The 23408-nt window shown below is 40.8% G+C and overlaps 1 long non-coding RNA gene across 1 annotated transcript; it reads right to left on the bottom strand.

The window, feature by feature from the left end:
- Nucleotides 1–829: 829 nt before the first annotated feature.
- On the bottom strand, nt 830–22615 carry LOC137442312 (uncharacterized). The gene is made up of 4 exons (XR_010987630.1): nt 22388–22615; nt 6996–7232; nt 4693–4839; nt 830–3472 (listed from the first exon to the last, which is right to left on the bottom strand). It is a non-coding gene; the product is annotated as an uncharacterized lncRNA (long non-coding RNA).
- Nucleotides 22616–23408: the final 793 nt, after the last annotated feature.

Here is a 23408-nt window from a genome sequence, read left to right as displayed (position 1 = left end):
GTTCAAGCTTGAACCTGTTGTTCCTTGTCTTATTATTGCACACCATGAAGAACAGCTTGGCCTCCTCTACTTGACACTCACCCCTCAGATATTGATAGACATTGATCACATCCCCTCTCAGCCTTTTATTCTCCAGACTAAACAACCCCAGGGCTCCCAGTCTCTCTTCATAGGGAAGGTGCTCAAGTCTCTCCTAATCATCCTTGTATGCAAAATCAGTTTGCAGCAACACTAGTTTCCATGTATTTATGTAATTGTGGGAACAAAATTTAATGGAGCACCTGAAAGCACAATGTTTTAGCATTTGTTGTTGGGTCTTGTTTCCTCCCCTGCCGTTTTGGATCACCAAATTCAGAGAGAATAGCAGAAGCAGTTCTGGTAGGCATATGGCTATTGTGTATTCCTACATGGATATGTAGGTGTGAGTGAGTGATTTGTTTATTTATTTAAGCCCATTTTGGCTCCTACATGTGCTTGTGCACCATTGTTGATTTGCATGAATTAAACCTCAGGTTCTTAAAGACAATGACAGCTACTGCAAAGAGATGCTCCCCTCTCTTTTTCTAGTCTTATTTCCAATCTTAATAAATAAATAAGGAAGTTAACACTCAAATCTTTCAAATACGAAAGTGTTAGAAAGAAAAAACATGCATGCCAAAAATAAAAAGAAAAGACCAAGAGATCTCCTATGTCTCTATTTCATCCCAAACCTTGTCTAATCCTGACTCACTACTCACAGTATTGCCAAATTACCCCACTTCAAAGGGATGCTCAGGATTTATAGTACCTCCCCAGACACCTAAGCTGTCTGACTTTTTTTTTTTTAAAGTTATTATTATTTTTTTTAATGCTGACTTCACTTACTGAGGATCTTTTCTATTTATACAGTACAGGTGAGATAAATAAACTATATGCTTATATTAGGCATACCTCCCATTCTGTTACAGCTTGAGTTATTTTTTTAAGTTCAGCTAAAGTAAAACTTTAAAAGCAGTCAGTGTCTTATTCTTGTTCTTTTGACAAATTGTTGTTCAAAACTGCAGATATACCTCCAAAATACCCATCCTCAGCTGCCCTTCCAGAGCTGTCTGGAAGCGGATATGGTTCTGCCAGTTCCTCATTTTGAAAGGGAATGGCTCCCCTTAAACCTCTTGTGTTGAGATTTACCACACAGTGACCTAAAGCAAATGCTTGTCTCATATTTCATAATATAAGCTGGCTGGTGGGAGAAAGTAAAACTGAACAAAGGGAGAAGATGCATGTCTTGCAAAAGTAATTTTAACCTATTTTTATCTGAGTTCAGTCTTTTTCCTGCTGTCTGAAGAGTGTAAACCCATATGAATAGGGCCTGTCATAGATACATTATCTACAATGTGGATATCATAACTTTTGTCCCTTGCTCCAGAATTTACTGTATTTCACCAAAAAGACAGTCCTGGGAAATGCAGTTTTTGCTAATTGCAGAGGTGGTGTGTTGGCTGCTCAGCAGCAAACTGAGGGACAGTGAGCCCTGGCATAAATACAACAGCAGCTCTGTTGGTATAGGGGAAGAGGTTAATGTGCAGTGCTTTGCCCTCAGCATTAGTTTCTGTCTTTCCCTCGTTGCATCAGCCATACAGGCTTTCAAACACAGACCTCCAGGTTGGGTTTTGCACTATGGGGCTCCCATGGCCCCTGTTGACAGCACGGGGTGAGCCATTTCTCAGCTTTCTCTGAGAGTCTGATCAGCTTTTCAGTGTGCTTTCTGACACAGCTCCAATGTAGTGCATTGTGGGTGTCTCTACTTCTGTCCTGAGACATCTCTCAGGAAATAGCTGAGCTAATTTTAGAAGCAAAAACAGTTGAAAGAGGCCCATTTCAAGTGCAGCCAGAATATCTCCCATTTAATCACTTACAAAATCTGATTGATGCTGAAGCTTTTTCTTAGCAGCATGTTTATTAATCTTGCAAGGGGGTGGGGAGAAAAACAACACAAGAGATCTTTTACGAGGCAGACATAAATGAACAGAAGCTCTTTTAAAAATGAACTTGTGGGAACTGGGAGATTGATGCAATACATCAGAGGCACAAAAAAGCCAGATGACAACTTTCCGAGTACACGTTGGCATAAAATCAGATAGAGAGAAAAGAAACTGTGGTACTTTTTGCCTGATGTGACCTGAGGAAAAATACTGGCTGTTGTGCAGCTCTTGCATGCTTATCTTGGGCATATCACGTTCTGGAGTGATTAAAATACAACTTCTGGTGACAGCAGGGACCCAAATGCCCTTCTGAATTGTGCGCAAAGTGCGACAGTTGTTCCTTCATCCCAGGTCATGTTTCAGCCTATGTTTTAGCAACAGCTTTTTATTGTGTTTGACTCCTGTATCACTGTTCTGAATGAAAGCATAGAAACTACAACATCTTACAGCAATATTCTGTTCATAGGGGAGAAAATAGTCTGTCATTAGGGACTGTGAATGTTGTATGAATTCACACAGTGTCAGGAAGACAGAAGGCAAAAATGATTAATTACTCATATTTTTAAATATTTTACCTCAACTCCTCCTACTGTTGTTCTTTATTTCCTTTATTATTTTTTTTTTAGTTGTGTTGCAGAATGAAGAGCTGCAGGAGAATCCTTTTTGCACCATGAGTAGAAGTAGTGTTTTTTCCATACACTACTAAGGGCTCTCTTTTGCTGTGATTACAAGAGCCTGGGAAATGAGAAAGGTGCTAAAGAGGGCGTAGAAGCGTCTTCACTTGTGTTCTGTGATATCCCTCATCCATTTTCTGGTGTCTGCTTATGAGGAGATCTTTGCAATGTTCCAACACACATAGGGTGCGATTCTTTTTGCACAAAATAAGGACCTTGTCTTACATAACTGTTACTAGACTTGAAAATGTTGCTGGGATGCAGGCATGAGAAATAGACTTTAACCTTAAGAGAGCAGGTTTGCAAGTTAAAAGGTTTCAGCCTGTTTCAACACTCACAAATTTGTGTCTGCATCTTAAAGCCCAAGTTACAAGGTGCCCCATTATTTGGAGGTGTTTATACATTCCTTCTACATGAGAAACAGCCAATTCCCTCTCATTTTCAGTGAGATGATGCTTCCTGGCCTTTCTTCAGAAAAGGGGCATCTTGCACAGAAAAGAACTACCTGTCATAAACTTAGTGCCATTTTGTAATAACTAATTGTTCCTCAAATGTCATCTTTGGGAAGAACATTTAAATCTCTTCAGTCTGGGGCAAAATGAACACTGATGAGATCCTTTTTAGGTGACTGAAGTTCTTGGAGCATAACTGGTATCAGCAGTTATGGTATCAGCTGGTATCAACTGGTATCAGCAGTAACAGTCATGTAACGTACAGCTGTAGGCAGTTTTGCCAACCTCTTGCAGCAAATATTAGTAGAGCAGATGAGTTTGTCGTGGTGCTGGGCTGGACTTGATGATCTCAGAGGTCTTTTCCAGCCTTGATAATTCTGTGATTCTGTGAAAGATACATGTAAAGACCTAGTGTGAGGCACAGGAATGAGAGCCCTAAAGCAAGGAAAATGTTCCACTGTTCATGTTCTAAAAATTGCTTTGGTGGTCAAGCCACATCTGAGCCACAAACCAGTCAGAAACTAGACCTCAGCAAACTTATGAATGTCAGACCTACTTGGGGGAAATGGATCCTTCATCACAACGACGTATTTTGCCAAGATATGATGTGTGGCCCAAATTCAAATAAACTGCAAATATTACAGTTTACCCAAATTATAATTCCCTTGTGATGCCTGAACTTCAAAGAAAAAACATTTCTAAATAGTTTGTATGATGCTATATTTTTTTTATTTTTTTTTTTTATTGCACACTGAGGAAAGAATAGTATTCCATGAGTCATACTTATTGTGGAGCCTGTGGACAAAAATTTCAAGGCCTGGTATTTTCCCACAATGTGCAAAAAGCCTTAAGGATCAGCTGTCTTCCTTCTTCTAACAACAAGAAGCCCAAGAGAGAGCCTTGAAGTGTTTTGACATGAATACCTGAACCTACTTCAGGAAACACCTTGGTAACAAAGTTGCTACCAGATCCGAGCAGGGGGAAGGAACTATACACAAAGCCTCATTACAAGTCAGAAGAAAAAAAATCTTAGTCCAGAATTTCTTGGGTTTGCTTGGTGTCATCCCTCAGTGTGTTGGAGATAATATGTTCACTGAATGTTTAATGAGTAACTGGCAGAATTGGGTTTGTTGCACCTCTCTAATCCTGTTGAAGTCTGTGGCGACAAAGAGAAGAATTTCACCCTCATTAGCGTAATTTAAAACTTTGAGCCAAATTGCAAGGCAAGATGTCTCTATGCCATTTTAATCAAGGATTTTAATGTTTTTCTTGCATTACTGCATGTGGAAATTTCATTTAGGCTCTTTGAAGAATGACAAAAACAAAACCTGAAAAGGCAGCACATTTCCAGGTGTGCAATTCCTTTCCTATATAAATATTTTCTTCAAATAAGCAGCACCTTTTTGAGGGAGCTGAAACAGCACTCGATCCTTCCAGTGCTGCAGGAATTTTGCTGTCCTTGGTAAGCACCACGAAATGTGAAGCTCAGTGCAAGCATCTAGATGATTAACTTGAAGCTTAGTGGCAGCATTGCTCATTTTGTCTGAACAACAACTGGAACAATAAACCACACTCCATAATTTGACACGGTTTTATCTTCAATACCTATCTGACAGCAATGAGAAGCGATGAGAACTACAATGAAGACAGGATCACCAAGGGCTGCTGGAAGTGATGGGGTAAGGTTCCCTGAAGAAATTCACTGGTTTTTCAGATATTTCATCCAGAAACTTCATCCATCTTGTGATGGATCTGAGGAAAGCACACAACACACTGAACCTCACTGAATGATCTTCTGGCTGACCAAAATCTCTTCCACAACATTGTCAGAGAGCCCAGTAAATACATATGGGAATCATTTCCATTTGTGTGCAAAAGCAAGTAGAACTGACCTTGTAATGCATTCCTGCAGACAGTCACGTCTATGAACTTTGTATCTGCAGAGATTGCATTCAGATTGCCTCAAATGCTTTGCCCAAAATTAGAAGGCTGACATGAAACTCTATGTTTAAATTCCACACACCACACCACCAAACCCCCGCACCCCCCCCCACCCCTGTCCACCCTTTCAAGAATGAGGTTCTCTTGAAAAGCTTGGGTTGGCTGATTTGTCCCTTCCTTTAGAGAAGAAGTCTCTTTTCCCTACTATGTTTCTGTTTGCTATTTTGCAAAGAAGTAATAATCTTTCACTCCTTTCATTGTGGAGACTGGAGAGAATGATGCTATACTACTATGGAGTATTATTTTCACTCTTTTGTTGTTGTTATTTATTTTTAACTTGGTTTTAATCATATTTTAATGAGATGGGGGGTAAATACCGCAAAACTAGTAACTGATTCTATATGAGGAAATCTAAGATTTAAGATTTCTAAAAGAGAGCACTGAGATGAGGGATCATGCTGCTAGTAATTACTAGTACCAGTTACTTTTAGTAACTATCAAACCATGGTAAAGAGTATCTGAGAGCATTTTCCTGCAAGTGATGGTAACTGCAGTTTTCCAGGTTGCAAATTAGATACTACTCTAAGGACATTTTGATTTACCTGAAAATGTGATATTTTTCATTTTTACAAATCCTGCACACATTTGGAGATCAGAAGCATCTGCACTGATTCAGTTATTGTACAATTTTCCTGTTGAGTTGTCACACTGCATGCTAGGATCAACCTAGGTTTCAGGGGTTCACAGACACCAACCAGCCCTAAGGGCTCTGATGTCCCCTGTGGTGCCAAGAGGGAGCCTGATGCAGGCAGAGGGATCAACTCTTGCACCCTTTCCCCCCTCCACTCACCTGCTCCTAGGAATTGCAACCCTTCTGTGGAACTTCTCCAAGTATCATCTTCTTGTTATGTTCTTTTGACTGTCTCTGAGGCATGATTTTGCTTTACCACTTAATGTCAAATAAACTCTAGGGTAATACTTGACTGCATCGGACATTTGCTTTTAGAGGATGGTGGCCTTTTGTTTAAGTGTCCTGTCAATTCCATGAAACAGCAAGCTACTCTCCCCTGTTCAGCTGTTTACACCTTGTAAAGGAACGGCTTCCTTGGTGTCTCACCTAACACACAAATGTTTATTGGGGATTTTCAGTGTGTCATGGGGTACTAATTGCAATTTTCACACAAATAATCATGATTTTTCACCAACAAGAAATAAATAGCTTTTTATTGTGGTGGGGGGTAGAAGATACTAGCAGCAACTGAAAGTAATACTAGAACAAGCAAATAGAGTTTGACTTTGTGTATCTTTCATTGCATTCAACCAAATCATTTCAGATTCAGCATGAACAAACAGGTGGAAATAGTTTAATAGCTTAAGGATAAAATGAAGTAACAAGTAGGTCAGTTTTCTGTGTCTTCCCTTTCCTGAGAGACCAACTCAGTTCTTTGGGAATCACTATGAAAATTCCGATTAACCTCAGTAGGAGATGAATGTAAATATTAGCATTCCTTGAGTAATAGCAACCTGAGCTCTATAGATCAACTCCTGCTGTGTTTTCCCTAGCTCATGCCCCATGCAAATTTAGCTTCAATAAGAATAGCTGGAGAGTGAAAACTGAGTCTCATGACTGTACCACTGATCTGTGAGTCAAGAATTCTATTCTGTTTGGCTTGTTAGGAGCATGAATCTCCACAGTTTGGTGAATGCTGCATTTCCAATCTTGCCAGCCAAAATTCTTCCCAATAGTCCCAACCAGGCAGGTGCACCTTACAGTTCTCGAGGCAAACAGCTTAAAGCAATCACTTTTCATCTTGGAATTTTTTAGGAGTTTCTTTTTGTCCTAACTCTCTCCTCCTGAGACATTCTTTCAGGATCTCACCACTGTACCAGTTAGGTACTTTTCTCCTAACTCCTAACTAAGTGCAGCCTTTTCCCAGGTCTTTTTCCAGAAGTTCCTTTGGTCTTACCTTGAAAGCTGTGCAGAAAGTGCTCACTGTTTCTTCACAACACTGCTTACAGTGGATTTTAGAAGGCATCCATCTCTTTTCTAATTTAAATGTACCTCACTTTTGTTTCTTCTTTCACTTTTTAGAGTAAACAAGGAAGCCTTTCTATCAAAGGACAATTTTGTCCTCTTTATTCATGTCCAGTCGGTGAGTGGTACTCTGTGTTTTACAACAAATCCTTAGATTTGTGCAGGAAACCTGAAAAAAAAAAAATATATTATTTTTTCTTTGCAGTATCCATGCAGAACAGCCTTCTGTGATCCATAAAGGGAAAATAAGGATATTTTTATTTACCTATTAAATTCAACATAATGTCATTCATATACAAAATACATACAGTGGGACACAGTGAAATCTTGAATTGTCAGAGTCAAGACTAGTAGATGTTGAATGCCCAAGAGCTTCTCAATACTGTCTCCTAAATAAGTCTGAAGGATTAGTGATTATCTCTTTGCTAAAGTTCTCTTGCACATTATAGGATATTTATTGATTAACTTGTTTATTGGAGACGATTGGTCTGTGGTTATTTTAAGACAAAGCTGCTGAGACTATGAGCTCTGCTGACCTACAAGAACTTCAGCATTTTTCATGTCATGACTTGAGAAATGCAAGCTTTCCATTCTGTTAAACATTAATAACTAAAAGTCCATATATATTTTGGGGGGACAAAGCAGGGACTGTTTATTTTCACTGAAACTAACATAAATGTCATGGGTTTCTATGAAATGCAGTGGTTTTGTTTTTCTTGGTCACATAGCATACCAGCAGATGATAAAGAAAGTAGGAAAAAGCCCAAACCTCTGGTGTTTTCAGAGCTCCTGCTATTTACATTAAATCAGTGTCAAAGTTAATCCTGTAGCACAGCAAAAAGGATCATATTACAAACCCTTTACTCAGACAAAGCATTGTTTGTGACTGGACTGTATATGATGAGGTGAAATAGACCTTTGAGTTGGTTGAGATATTTTTGTTTCTTGCCTGGAGGAGAGCAGAGGGAGGAGAAGCAAAGGAGAAATAAGATAGGAATTTGTCAGTATTTTTAAATAGATCAGTCATAGAAATCCTGTGTATCAGATCCATCTGGTACTGGCTTTTGAGTTTGAAGATCAGGATAAAACATTGAACCCGTGGGGTCAGAAGAGAGCAAAGGTAAGGGAAGGCAAACCCATTGTCAGCAAGTGTGTTTCCAAATACAGAGCAGTTTAATTGTCTTGCCTTGTTAGGCCTGTTTTCTAGGATTTAAAAATAGCTGTGAACACTCTTCATCCAAGACTTGCAAACTATGATCTGACAGTGACCCGTGTTGAGTATCCTGCAGGTCTGTGCTGTCTAGGTGGTCATGGTGGGGACAGATTTATGGGTTTTCCTGAGTGCCTCCTGGGTAGCTGCTCTTTTTGGTGTATAAATGAACACCAGTTGTGGCAGAGACAAAAGTTAAAGTTGGGCCATGCCCTTTGCCTTTGGGCAACTACCTCCAGTGGGAAACAAAGAGATGGGATTTATCTCATCCCCATTTAGATGTCAAGGTGCTGTTACTGAGCCACTTGCCTATCACTGCACTATGTACAGAGAAATAAGTTCATCTGGGCTGGCATTTGCCTGCTCTATTTTAAACATCTTTCCATTTAAAGCAGAGTAAACAACTTTGAAATCTATTTCTCCTCACTGATTTTAAAAGAAAGCTAGGCAGCAAGTCCAAACACAGATTTTATTTATTTATTTATGAGTATGAGGTTGGGCAAAACTCCCTCCTGCTCAAAAGAGGTCCTTGATAGAGGCTTCTTTCGTCTTATTTTAGTGATCAGAGCCCAGGTAGAGATGTTAATTTTGCAGCACTTAGTCAAGATCCCTTATGTCCTCTGGGGACCTGCTGGAGAAGCTCCTGTAGTGGCAGGTAAATCAAATTCTTCCACCCTGTTTCTTGGGGGTCCTGCGGTCAGTGGGGACAGAAGACCAGAGCGCACACTGGCACTAGGACAAGAGGAAATGGCATCAAGTTGCACGAGGGAGGACTTAGATTTGCTATTAGAAGAAATTTCTTCACTGAAAGTTCTCAAAAACTGGAATCTTGAAGGTCTTTCCAATCAAAATGATTCCATAATCTCCTCGCTTTACCTCCTCTGCCCTCCTGTCTAATACAAGGGGAATTAGCACAATATATCTACCCTGGTTTATTAAAACATTTTGAATTCATGTTTCCCACACACTTGAATTTAGGTTATGCTGGTCTGAAAGATATATGCCCTGTCCTCCACTGCTCTGTGTGTAAAGAGGGGCTTTGGGAAGAAAACTGTGATTCACAAGCATTTTGAAGAGTGGCCATCTGAGGCAAAAGAATCCTTCCTACCCTTTTAAATTACCATATTCACACATGTTTATTTTTCAGTGCTTCTCCTATTTATACTGCTCTTAAACTTCCAAAAATTAAATGAGCTGTTGTTTCTCCAACTGTCTAAAAGTAAATAAATAATTTCTTGCTGCAGGCATTAGGTATCCCTCTTATGAAGACAGATTGAGAGAGTTAGGGTCATTCAGTCTGGAGAAGAGAAGGCTCTGAAGAGACCTTGTTATGCGTTTCCAATATCTGAAGGGGGCTACAAGAAAGCTGGGGAGGGTCTTTTAAGGGTGTCAGGTAGTGATAGGACTGGGGAGAATAGAGAAAAACTAGAAATGGTTAGATTCAGCTTGAGTGTTAGGAAGAAGATCTTCACCACAAGGGTGATGAGACACTGGAACAGGCTGCCCAGGAAGGTGGTAGAAGCCTCATCCCTGGAGGTTTTTAAAATGAGGCTGGATGTGGCTCTGGGCCGCTTGATCTAGTGTGAGGTATCCCTACCCATGGCAGGGAGTTGGAACTGGATGATCCTTGAGGTCCCTTCCAACCCTGATAATTCCATGGTTAGGTTATGTAATTGAGCCAATTCTTGAGTAGAATGATATAGTTATACATTTGATTATTTCAGTGAGAAAGAACCCATTAGAACTGGTAACTGAACTGGAACCATGCTGGTTAAAAGCAGCTGATGACCCAAAAACAGTAGAATTGTCACTGTATGTGCCCTTTGAAAAGGAATAAAATTTATTGAGAAAGCTTCTGAGGAAGGAAAATACTGCATTGTCTCTGCATATTGTATGGTCATCTTCAAAAATCACTCTGAAGTGAGAGTAACTCATTTTGGGAAAATGAATGTTATGAAATCTCTGTGAAAGGTCTGAAAGTCAGATGAGTCCAGTGACTGTCATCAATATCTCTCCATAAGCTAAAGCGGGGGAGGAGGAGGTAAGTGAAATATTCAGGTGCTCACTTGAGAAAGTCAGTAAATGTGTTGAGAGATGGAGCTGCCCGAGCAACTTGGAGTTGCCAAGTATTACATTGTGGTCCTTATTTTGGTCACTGTTATCCCTTCTGCACCTCTCTTTCTCATGTTGCCTTGTTTGTAACTCTTCCTTGAGCATTGTGTGGTAATAGTAAATACCTGAAACTATTTCAGTTTGATGTTTGATTAAAGTAGATGAGAATGGATTGGAGTGGAGAGGGAGAAATCTGTGCAGTCTGAAGAATGCTTTTATAATGTGGTAAAATGTTCTCAAGTAAGCCCTATGAAATCAGCTCTGTTCCTAAGTGGTCAACAGCTCATTGGGCTCTGGACTGCTTTTTCTCAAAGTCAAACTAAGTGACAGAGCTCATCAGTCATTTCAAGGCAACCAGAGATGTGGAAAGTAACATCTGCAGATATTCCTCTTTCTTTTGCTTAGAATTTAAGTTAAACTTTTAAAAAACAATAATTTATTTTATTTTTTTTCAGATATTGTTGTATTGGAGATCTCACTTCTTCATACAATCACTTTGAAAGCTGTCTTGACCGAGTTAGTTCTTCAGCATCTTTATCTCATTAGTCTAGAAATGCTTGACTGCAAGTTCTCTGATTTACCCTGTGGATTTGTACCAATAGCCCCAACGCTGGCTGAAGTTTCTCTTCATTCCTGTTTTTCTTAACTCTGATATGCAGTGGGACGGACACTCATAAATACTGATGAGGATAAAACTTAGCCCCCCTCATATGAGTATGTCACACTGCACAAAAAACTTTACGATGCTATAAAATCTCATTTCTTTCTTCTCCTTTGGCTTGAAAAACTCTGATATTTCTTGTTATGTATTGTTCCATGATATTTATAGCCTCTAGCTACCCAGGTTGCTCCCACTGTAGCTCCCCTGCTAGTTTAGAAGAATGTAATTTTCTTCTTTCTGTCTAAAATTACTCTAGCATGCTTTATCTTCTCTGCTTCCTCTTATTATTCTTCCTCAGATCATTGTTCTTGAAGTTATTTCTAGAATGAATGTATTGATTTCCTGTCTCTCTCCCTGTCCTTTGTTTATTGGGATGATAAATGTTTTACGATAAAGTCTGTCATTTATTACATATATTGGATGTCTCTTTGATCTCTCAAGAAAATTGCTACCCCAAATTTAAGAGCTGAATCATAAGTGTAATAACTCGAGAAGAGCCATCAAATACTTCTGTGTTCCCTGTTGCATTGCTTCATTTCCAGGCTGTTGGTAACAAAGGACTATTTGTTTTCCAGGAACAGTGACCTGATGGTTTGCTTTTACCTCTCTGAAACTATCTCCCACTAAATGTCTGTCAAACTGATAGCAAAAGGAGTCTGCAGTAACTACAGAAATAAATATGTGAATTTTCTTCAACTTTCCTTAGCTCATACATTGGATATATGCAAAGCCTGAAAGTCTCAGATTCACTATTTAAGCATCAGAGTTAAATGATTCAAAGCCAAAAGTCAGCTGCAGCTCATGGGCTGCTGCTGCTGCTGCTTTGGGTTTAAAAGCTATAAGCATATCACAGAATCACAGAATCACCAAGGTCGGAAGAGACCACAAAGATCATCGAGTCCAACCTGTCACCACAGACCCCATGACTAAACCATGGCACCAAGTGCCACCTCCAATCCCTTCATGAAAACCTCCAGGGATGGTGACTCCACCACCTCCCTGGGCAGCACATTCCAATGGCTAACGACTCTCTCAGTGAAGAACTTTCTCCACACCTCCAGCCTAAACTTCTGGTGCAGCTTGAGACTGTGTCTTCTTGTTCTGGTGCTGGTTGCCTGGGAGAAGAGACCAACCCCCTCCTGGCTACAACCACCCTTCAGGTAGTTGTAGACAGCAATAAGGTCTTCCTGGAGCCTCCTCTTCTCCAGGCTAAGCAATCCCAGCTCCCTCAGCCTCTCCTCGTAGGGCTTGTGCTCAAGGCCTCTCACCAGCCTCGTTGCCCTTCTCTGGACATGTTCAAGTGTCTCAATGTTCTTCTTAAACTGAGGGGCCCAGAACTGGACACAGTACTCAAATAAAACTTTGTTTTCCTACCTCAAACCCTAAGCTAGCCAAGGTTTCTTTGATCTGGGAAACCTGTTAAACATTTTGATTTGAAAGTGAATGTTTTCTCCAACGGTTTTGCACTTTTTCTTGCTTGGACCAAAGTTTTATTTGGTGCAAACTTGCACACCTCTGCTGCTGGGGGAACTTCTTGCTTCAAGGTGCTGAGCCTTCACTGCTTTGTATAAACCTTCTCTTTAAATAAGAACTCAGCATCTCAATTCTGTCTTCTGCTGATATGAAACAGTTTTCTCTGGAGAAAGGTAACCAGTGAATGATCCTTGGATGCAAAAGGAGGGAAAAGGTTTGCATGAGCAACTGAAAGCACATGTGAATCTGGAGAGACAGAGAGGAAAGAAGCTATGAAAATAAAAACTCAATGCCCTGTACAAGTGGGGAAAGGTAGAAATGGAGAGGTGAATACTACTCCCTGCTTGTTTGCTCATAAATCACAGGAAGATGGTATCCTGCTGGAGGCAAAGGCTGGAGCACACAGACGTTGTGTCCAAAGGACAGCATGGGCAATGCTGGACTTCAGTGCAGCTATGGCACTACTTAAGAATGAAATCTAAATAGTCAAAACAAAAGATAACCTAGCCCACGTGTTGGAACATGACTGGATACCTCTGACTTGAGTGGAATTTCACTCCAGCAGAGGTTTACTCCAGTCACAGTACTATATTCGGAAAGATAAACACAAATGTATGCTTGTATCCTGAATGCAAGTTAACAACACTAGATAAGAGAAGAGAAAGTAAATATAAGTAATACCATAGACCAGGATGCCAGCTGATCTTATGATCTGACAAGGCACTTTTCAATATTTGTCCAGCTAAAAGGAAAACTTGTCTGTTTCTTTGTAATGTTTGTGAAGGGATTCAAGCATTTGTCTTTATGCTTTTCTGCCACATCACTGTAAAGGAGATAATGAGTGACTTAATGTACACTTCTAACAGCATGAGCACTCTGAGTGACACATCAGCTACTCCCACTGAAGCCCAGTAATGAAGATAGCAAGAGGAAGATGCATTATGTGTACATGTAAAAGGATCTGTGGGGAGTTAAGGATGTTTACACAGCCATAAAGAGAATAGGTGTGTGTGTGACTCCAAAGACAACCCAACACCCTGTTTATCACAGGAAATCTCTGGGGTTTTTTTCATGGGACAAGTTGTCCTTGCTCTTGTAGCCCTGGACAAAAGGAATAGGGAACAATAGTAAAAATGGCTGCAATATCCAACTGTCTTCCTGTGAGCTGATTTGCATGGGGATGGATGAAAGGTTCAGTTCAGGGAGAGAGATGTAGTTGTGCAGTCAGCTCCTGGGTGGGAGCCCTGCTTTATCTCAAAGCAAAAGAATTATTTCCATCTGCTTGGTTGGAGCAAGAATCCTCTCTGTTTCTGACAGTACTTGGCATAGTGTCAACAATAGAACTACAATTTTCCATTGTTGTTTTGACCATTGAATAACTTCTTTTATGGACAAAAACTTACTAGCTGCACATTTTGTATTTCATATAACTGGCATTCTGCCACACTGGCTCTTCTGCTGCATTTTCATTAGCAGAAGGAAGCTGGCAGACAGTAGCTGTGCATAGACAACTTCATTTGTTTCTAGTAAGGCCTTGCTGAGTGGCGCTAAAGGGCTCATGCCCTGGCCATTAGAGACATGAACTGCAGAGTTAACTCTACAGCTGAGTGATTCCCAGATGAAACTTTGAGATAGAAACCCTTTATTGTCTCTTCTAGGCCAGTGAAAGTCATCTGAATCTCCCAAGAGTCAAAGACCATTTTTTTCCATCTTGTCTATAATGACAGGCAATAAATATCCCATCATGCCCTATCAGGACTTTATCAACAACAATACAGAGGCTGTGATGCACATGTGCAGCTTTGCACATGGTTTTATTTATCATGCTCAAGATGGAATGAAGTTGCATTCCCTCTAGCCCAAGAGAGCTAGGAGTGGAAACTGGTGAACAAACACTGTCTGACTATAGCAATGGCTCCCTTGTGTTGCAAGACATCATGATCCCAAAGTGGAACGAGGGGTTACAGGGAGTGTGGCTGCAGGCTACAGCTCAGGGGGACAGCAGCGATGGGAGAGGAGATGAAGTTGCACAGGCACAGTCACCCTTCTTGAGGAAGAAGCAGCAGGTTTGGGCAGTGACTTTGCGTGGGGGAAAAAAATGTGCAGGTTTAAGTTAGAGCAACCACAGAGCATTCACCAAACAAAGAAGAAAAAAAAAAAAGGAAAGAAACAACCCCCACCACACAAACATGCCTAGTTTTAGGCATGAGTTATATGATGAGCCTGATAGCTTTTATATTTTGGTGAATAATGGCAACAAGAAGCATCTTGATAAACAGAATGCCCATCTTTATATGTCCTGTGAGACTACGTAGGCTGCATTTGCACAATGTAACCCCTGAATGAACTTTGAAATTTCTGCTTCCAGAAATACAAGCCAATGCCTTTTTTTTACAGCAGCATACTGACAGGGATAATTTATGCATTTCACAGTATAGAAAATCCTGGAGGGAGAGTTATTTTTAGCTGTGTAACCTTTCAAGCATATCTGTCTATATATACCAGTAAATTAGTTTTATAACAGGTGAATGACTTAATATAGCAAAGCAGATGAATTGCAGATGTGGGTAATGTCTGTCCAAACTGCTTTTTTCTTTTTTTTTTTTTCTTGGCTCTAAATTATTCATCTGAGATGGCCATAAGCCAACTATGGGGGATTATTGATAAAAGGGAGTTAAGAATAGATTAGAACATTTCCCTTGCGAAGTATAATGTTTCTGTTGACTGCGTTATTTTCCATCTTCCATTAAGCACTACAAGCCAGATTTTTTTTAACCCAATTTTAAACTGCCTGTGCTTTATTTAAATGATGTTACTACAAATGCTTGAGGGAGGGATAGTCTTTTAAAAGAAATAACATTGTTGCAAGCAAGACGACAAACATTTCAGCGTTTTGTTTGGGGTTAGATTGTGTGGAGAAGCAAAACTCTGTTCTTCACCCAGCTGACTGAGCTGGGTGGTTGATGTGCAAATACCTACTAATTTCAGTTGGTGTACAAGTTCTGTTAGTATTCACAGAATTGTCAGACTCGGAAGGGACCTCAAGGACCATCCAGTTCCAATCCCCCTGCCATAGACACCTTATACTAGACGAGCTTGCCCAGAGCCACATCCAGCCCAGTCTTAAAAATCTCCAGGAATGAGGCTTCTACCACCTCCCTGGGTAACCTGTTCCAGTGTCTCACTACCCTGATGGTGAAAAACTTCCTAAAATCTAATACAAATCTCCTCTCCTCTAGCTTGGATTCATTTTCCCTAGTCATATCACTACCCGACACCCTAAAAAGTCCCTCCCCAGTTTTCTTGTAGCCCTCTTCAGATACTGGAAGGCCACAAGAAGGTCTCCTTGGAGCTTTCTCCTCTCCAGACTGAACAGCCCCAACTCTCTCAGCCTGTCCTCATAGGAGAGGACCTCCAGCCCTCTGATCCTCCTCATGGCCCATTCTCCTATGTGTATCAAAGTTTTAGACCAGCTAGGGTTTTGCGTAGTTTGGTGGTGGTGGTGGTTGGTTGGTTGTTCCCTTTCTCTTTTCTTTTTTCCCCCACTATTAGTCTTCATTTTTAATAGATCCAGATTCCCAAAAAGATTAGAAACATCTTTCTTTGGCTTCTACCAAAAGATGAAGGGATGGAGTTACATATAAGGAAATAAATTGAAATGTAGTAGTGCAAAAAAAGCATCATTCATTCTAAAGTACAAAATAAATGTGATTTATATCTACAAGATGTGCAAGAATGCTCCAATAACTGAAAAATAAATGAAGACCATACAGTCATCTAATAGATGTCAAGTGACTCTGTCCCTGCCAAGGTCATAAGGACTTTTTTCTACTGTAATGTAGTGAGATTGAATGCTTTGTTGCATCTGAGATTAATTTGGGCTCTCATTTGCCATATAGAGGTTATAACTGAAACTAAGAAAACAGGCCAGAAAGGTTTTTAAAAAGTGAATGATTCACTAATGAGGAGCTGCCCACATTCCTGTGGTTTCATATATAACAGGATTGGAGTATTTGAGTCCTTGGTCAGCTTTCTCACCTATGTCATGGTGAATTAGCTGTAACAAAGGGGTGGTAAAAAGAGTAACATTAAACAATTCTGGTGTTCTGTACTAGAGGTGTGGCAGGAAACAGCCAGATAAACAATAAGGGTTAAAGATTCAGCTCTATAAACTCTGACCTTGTCTTCATGTGGCACCAGCATGTATTTTTTGAGTTGTTTTTCCCCAGTATGTAATGAATATAATACTTTCTTTTACACATGTTTTCAGAATTATTTTATTTATTTTTACAGAAAGAGGTTTTTTCCAGTCCTAAGATTAGTATTTTCTGTTGTCTACTACATTCCTGTGCGACTTTTAATCATGAGCTAACTGTAAAGCAAACTGCAATTCAGCAGATTTGCTAGAAATACAAGAAAAACTGGCATTCTAAACATCTTCCCTGGCAGCCTCCCTGCTTCTGTGCATTCTCCAACTTTAGATTTCTGAGCTATTGAATGTGATAGGCAACCTGGTAATGTGTCTTTAGAGCAGCAGAGGCCATCTGAATGCAGGTTGCACACAGATGGTGAACAGAGTGGAACATCTTCCTTACGAGGACAGACTGAGGGAGCAGGGGCTCTTTAGCCTGGAGAGGAGGAGACTAAGGGGTGACCTTATTCATATTGATAAAGATGTGCAGGGTGAGTGCCAAGAGAATGGAGACAGGCTCTGCTCAGTGATGCCCAATGACAGCACAAGGGGCAGTTGTGGAAGTTGAGGCATAGGAATTTCCATGGAAACAGGAGGGAATATTTTTTCCCTGTGAGGGTGACAGAACAGTGGAACAGGCTGCACAGGGTGGGTGTGGAGTCTCCGCTGGAGATATTCAACCTCCCCGTGGATATGTTTGTGTGTGATCTGGTATAGGTGATCCTGCTCTGGCAGGGGGGTTGGACTGAATGAGCTTTTGAGGACCCTTCCCTGACATTCTGTGATTCTGTGAATATAATGTATTTAAAATGTTATTTCATCTCTTCTGTATTTGAAATTGTGTGTAACTGGGACAACTGAAAATAGTATCATGTTGTGAATGGTTGTGGTGCCTCATAGTGAAACGTCATTGCCATGCCAGTCATTATTCCAATGGTCTTCTCCTAGAAAAGGAGATTTGGTAAGCAATAACAAATGGGAAATGGAAGCTGAACGACAAAATGATCTAACGTAACACTTATAGAAGTTGTGCAATAACTTACCAGAGTTAACAAAACATATCATAGAAACAGAGGAAATTTGGGAGTAGAAGATAGCTCCAGTGTGGTATAAAACTGATACTTCTCTCAGAAGTTGATTTTTGTTTTATTTTTTTCCCCACTTGTTAATGTGCTTGTTCATGATGTGTGTCATACCACGAGACAGTCATCTGAAGATGACTGGTGTTATTTCACCAAGTCTCACTACTTCTTATATTCCCTTGTTATTCTTAATGTTCCAGCCAAGGTGTATCTCGATGGCCAGGATGATATTTTTTAGGTATTTGGCTTTGTTTGTCATGGCAGTCTAGCCAAGCAACAGCTTGTTTTTCTGCTTTTTCTTCTTCCCTGCCCTACCTCTTCCTTCCTCTGCCCTTTCTTCTGCTTGCTCTTGGCTATGCAGTCCTGTCCCATCCTTGAACAAGTTCGGAACCATAAGCGAGCTGGTTTATCTCTCCTATGTAACAGAAAACGAGTAAAACCTTTTTTTTTTCCCCTGGATCATCCTCTGCCATTTCAATGAGTTGCAGTGGAAGGGCCTGACAAGTGCCAGAACGGAACCTGGGCAAGCTCTCTGAGCTGGAAAATGGTCTGTGCAGAGGGATTTATCAGTAATGTCACAAGAGGCAAGTCTTACTGGCAATGCATCTGTTTGTTCCACTGACAGATTGTTAGTGGAAGGGGAGGTTTGCACAGAAACACCTGGCCAAAAAACACCAGCTTGGTGAAAATACATGGTTTAGAGAGTCTAAGTCAGAACTAATGCAGCCAAAACTGGAGAGCAAGTCCTGCATAGCACAATGGAAAATACTTCTCTCCTTAACCTTGGCATTGTTGTTTCCTTTCTACCTACAGGAAAAGTTTTCTCTTCCTGGACTCTGCATTGTGTTTCCTTGAAACATCTCCCTCTCCCTCATGGAAATTATGCAAATGTCAGTGTGCGCACAGAAAAATTCTGACCACGGCACAAGAAGAACAGGACTAAAATAGGTTTTGCTAAATAAATAAATAAATAAACAAACTAAATCATCCTATGTAGTAATGTGAGACTCTAATTTCCCTGTTACATATTTAAATTATTAGGGGATAATGCTGCTTACCAGCCTGCAAAAGTCTCATTCGAAATATGACCTATGAATTTTAAAGGAGTGGGTTCACAGATTTTGTCTCAATGGTGAAGTAAAAAAAAATCCTCTGATCTAAAAGCAAATTAATTTACACATCTTTTAACAACTGAAGGAGTTGCTTTCATGTTTCAAAACAAGTTGACCTTCTACCAGGGGCCAGGCATGAAGCCTTTTGCCAAAGGTGAATGATTTAGACAGCTCTTGAGTGTGTATGAAAAGGGAAACAGTGGAAACTATTCTGCATTTGGAGCACGCTCACGCCCTGGAAAGCAGCTGTACAAAAACGTCAGCCTCTGACTAAATAGGTCTGTGTTCTGCACATAGAACCAGCCTCAGTTTGCTTCCTGTTTCATGTCCTGTGTGCAAGTTTTTACAGTCACTGAAGTCAATATATAGGTGTTAGACTTTTAGTTGTCTAGAGGTACTCAGCCAGCAGCGAATGAGGTAAACGCTATCCCAACCCCGGCCATAAGAGGAATTGCTTTGCAAAGAGGGGGAGGTTGCAGTTCCTGAATTCAAAAAGGGAAACCTAGGTGGATGTCCTGAGTTTTTATCCTGTCCTTGATAGTGCACATACAACCCCAAAATTTAGACACAGAGAAGTATTTGTTCTGCAGATTTTTCTCTGCTCATCTCTTCTTGCTTCATTCTTCCATCTGCTTGCAACGCTCCTGGGTCCAGCTGAGTCCCTGTTGGGTGCACATGCAGAAAGCTGGGGCTCTTACAGTAGAAAGGGATGCTACAAGCCACCTTTTCCTGTTAAATGTAGGCGTCTCTTTGCCAGAGACTCTGACGGACAAGGGTCAGCTCCATCTTCTGTTAGCATCACTCCAAAACTCGTGGAAAGGAAGCTCTGTGACCTTACAGCTCACAACACCACCAAAGTCAGTAGAGCTTCTCCTAGTCTTCTACTAGGACGGCTTGAGGTCCTAAACTGTGACAGGAGACATTCACAAATGTCTATTTTGACATAAATACGTGTATTACACATTGCTACATTTATACTTCAGCTTTCCATCAGATTTTAAGCTCATCTAAGAACTCCTGGGGTTGTAAGATGCAGGCATAAATCTCCTGAAACTGACTGCCATTTGTCTGACAAGGGAAGTTAATAATGTTAGTCTTTGAGGGAACTATAGCAAGAAGCATAAATAGGAGCAGAACACTGTGTTCCTTGTTCAGTGTCTTGCACTAATCCTGACATGTGAGCGATCTACCAACACAAATAACGTTATCAGATCAAATCTCCAGCCAATAATAAATCACTCCTGGCATTAGCAAGGCTCTTGCTCTACAGTAATGGCAACCTTCAGGCAAGAAGAGACTTTTTTTTCTTTGTCAGAGATGCTTGCACTTGGTAAGAGGCAAACTGCACCTATACTTGGGAGACAGGCAGTACAGATCAGAAAAAAAAACCTACAGAGGCATGGGAAGGTGTAAATTTACACAGAACCTGTATTGACGAGGTTGTCTTCCAGCTACCCAGAACAGCTGCAGAGCCCAGGAAGTGTTTCCAAAACACAGCAGAAGTGAGCAGACAGAAGATGCTCAATGACAGATGGGTTATACTTCAGACTTGGACATTATTGATTACAAGTGGTTCACGGGTGGCTTACCTCAGCAACGGTAAACCTTTCACAGAATCACAGAGTGTTAGAGGTTGGAAGGGACCTCCAGAGATTATTGAGTCACCATTATTGTATGGTCCTGCTCTGGCAGAGGGGGTTGAACTCAATGATTTTTGGAGGTCCCTTCCAACCCCTAATATCCTGTGAGCCTGTGAGTCCAACCCCCCATCCAAAAGCATGCAAACACGTGCAAGACTTGAAAACCTCATTACAGACAAATAATGAAACCTGCTTTCAAAGTTTCTGGCATTTCCATCTACAGAAACAGCAGCAACAACAACACCACCACAGTATTTTCATCTTAAAAACTACTTGAGAATAATGCTTAGGGTAGAAAGCCCACCATAATAGATGAGACTGTAATTCACCCCCTTGAAATGAGCTGGATGTGGAGGAGTGAAGTCCAGCATTCTTTTATTTATAGACATCTATGTGGCAGTGGGTGTTTTGTAATAATTGAGTGTCTACATGCTATCAGCATCCATCAGTGCATTTCAAATAGAACCCAAACCACAAGCTTTAGGGTTTTTCCATTCCCTCCCCTGCATGTTCAAAGCCCTCACAGTCCCAGTCGTAGGCTATATCACAATGGGTGGATTAAGCATTAGAAAGAATATCAAGACACACTGTTTCCATCAGAAAATTAAGAATTAATCAGTTCAAAATTCTTGGCTAGGGTTAAACTCTTTTGAAGTCAATAGTGATAGTCAACTGACCCTACTGCAAGATAAATTATTCCAAGAAACATTCAGGGTTACTTAGCTAGAAGTAACAGCCTACCTCAAAACTAGAGACAAAATACCACATTAAATGCACATATTTAATGTTTATGTACTAAGCAGAAAAGGAAAGGTGTACAGCACACCAGGAAAGAGCAACAGGAGAAAGAGAGGAAAGGTAACTTCTATAGTGTGCCATGAAATTGCATCTGACCACACAGTGTGTATATTTATGACCAGTGTAAATGAGCCTGAACCATATGGGGGAGTAAATCAGAAAGGATGTGTACTGTTAGATGTACACTTGATGGTAGAGGACATTCTCTGTGCTTTCTGTGCTGTACAGGGAAGAGGAAGGAAGGGAAGGTTGCATGAAGGGAGAACCAGGCAGTCAGGATTTCCTCCCCAGGAATATCTGGTGTATGTCACAGAGCATTGTGTGTTGCACAAATAGCTATTGCATCAGTGCATCAGTCAGACATGTACATCTGTGCCAAAAGAACATAATCATGGGTACACAATTGGGCATGCATAAGAAATGTTTGAATTATGGTTGCTTGTAAAGTTTTGCTTCATCCTCCCTGAGTATATGCATCAAGACATGGTCTTTAAATCTAGCATTCAAATGCACTTTAAATGTGTACTGTTGACCCAGTTTGGACACAACTGAAGCCAGCTCCTACCTCCATCTCCATGCAGACCATTCACAGGTAGGTGACATGCAAAATCCACTTGTAACTGGTATTTTTTGGGCCCTTCTGACTTCTCTAGTTTCTGTGCGGCTTTGCCATTGCACAGTATGTCTGTAAACATAACCTGCAGTCACCTTTTGTGCCTTCTCATTTTCTCCCAAAACAAGAATGGTCTGGTCTGGACTTTGCAGTAATCTCCGATGTACAACCAGTATATCTCCAGTGATGCAGGAAGGGAGTCACAGCCTCTCAACAATCTGGGCTTGTTGGTAGGAGGAGGTGTGGGGCCCTGCCTTGTATTTGAAGACAAAAGTGCAAAGCTTTACACAGACCAGAGGGCATCAGTTATTCATTTAACACACAGAGAAATGTCCTGTGGCTCTCTGTCCTCTGGTGGTGCCAGAGCACCCAAAGCAATATCTGGGTTTCCCTACAGCAGGGGATGGCCAGCAATGGAAATGTCTTCCTACCTTCTCATGCAGCGCTCTCCAGCTGTGTGGCTCAGGCACAAACTCTTCCAGGTGCCGTCAAACTCTTCTCTCACTTTGAAATTTATCTGCAATCCAGTTTCCTTGCAGAGCTCATGCACCACTTCTCTGGAGCCCAACAACAGCAGCAAAGAGCAAACTGGCATCGGAGAGACCTTCACTTCATAATGCTTTGCTCAACTGTCTCAGAGATTTGTATGTCACAGTATCAGCTTTGCTGACAGAATAATTCAAAGTACTCAAAGTCTCTAAGGAAAACATGGCAAGAATTTAAATCTTGTGTTACAAATGTTGTTTGTTATCATTCCTCAGAGAATTTATTTATAAATAGTGTTGTCTGACATTCACTTCTTGTGCACCCAGTCCTACCCTATCCTCTTTCTGGCTCTTGAAATGTTTAGATAGAAAATGCAAATATATTTTATTATGCTTACTTGTTTCCTGCCTCTTGCATTTGCAAAGATGCATCAAGGTTTGGAGCTGTAATTTACAGCACTTGTTTAAAAATGTGCAGTCTCACAGAGACTCTTGCATAAAATGTTTAAGTTCTAGGTTCTGCTTGTGCTGTACTTATTCTTTCTCAGAATTTTTCTTCTCAGTGTCATCCAAATGGAGAGCCTTTGTGTGATTATAGAGCAATGTAAACTGAACATCTTTAGGCAGTTCCATCCATGTGCTCAGATGCTAAATACACAGAATCATAGAATCATAGAACGCTCAGGGTTGGAAGGGACATCAAGGATCATCCAGTTCCAGCCCCGCCGCCATGGGCAGGGACACCTCACACTAGATCAGGTTGCTCAGAGCCACATCCAGCCTGGCCTTAAAAAATTCCATGTAGATGCAGATGTGAGATCTGGACAGTACACTCCAGGGAAAACAAACGAACCAACAAACCCAAACCTGCCTTTGCCCTGGGATTCACTCAGCATCTGTAATAGCTCCCAGCCCGGCTCCACAGGTTGTCTCCGCAAGCCAGAAAAAGAGCTGCTAAATGTGAGTA

Source organism: Melanerpes formicivorus, unplaced genomic scaffold (genome assembly GCF_026170545.1).
Source record: "Melanerpes formicivorus ecotype bairdi unplaced genomic scaffold, bMelFor1.0.p_v2 SCAF_7, whole genome shotgun sequence".
Classification (NCBI taxonomy): domain Eukaryota; kingdom Metazoa; phylum Chordata; class Aves; order Piciformes; family Picidae; genus Melanerpes; species Melanerpes formicivorus.
The sequence above is the reverse complement of the archived record's forward strand: the minus strand, read 5'-3'. Positions and strand labels throughout refer to the sequence as shown.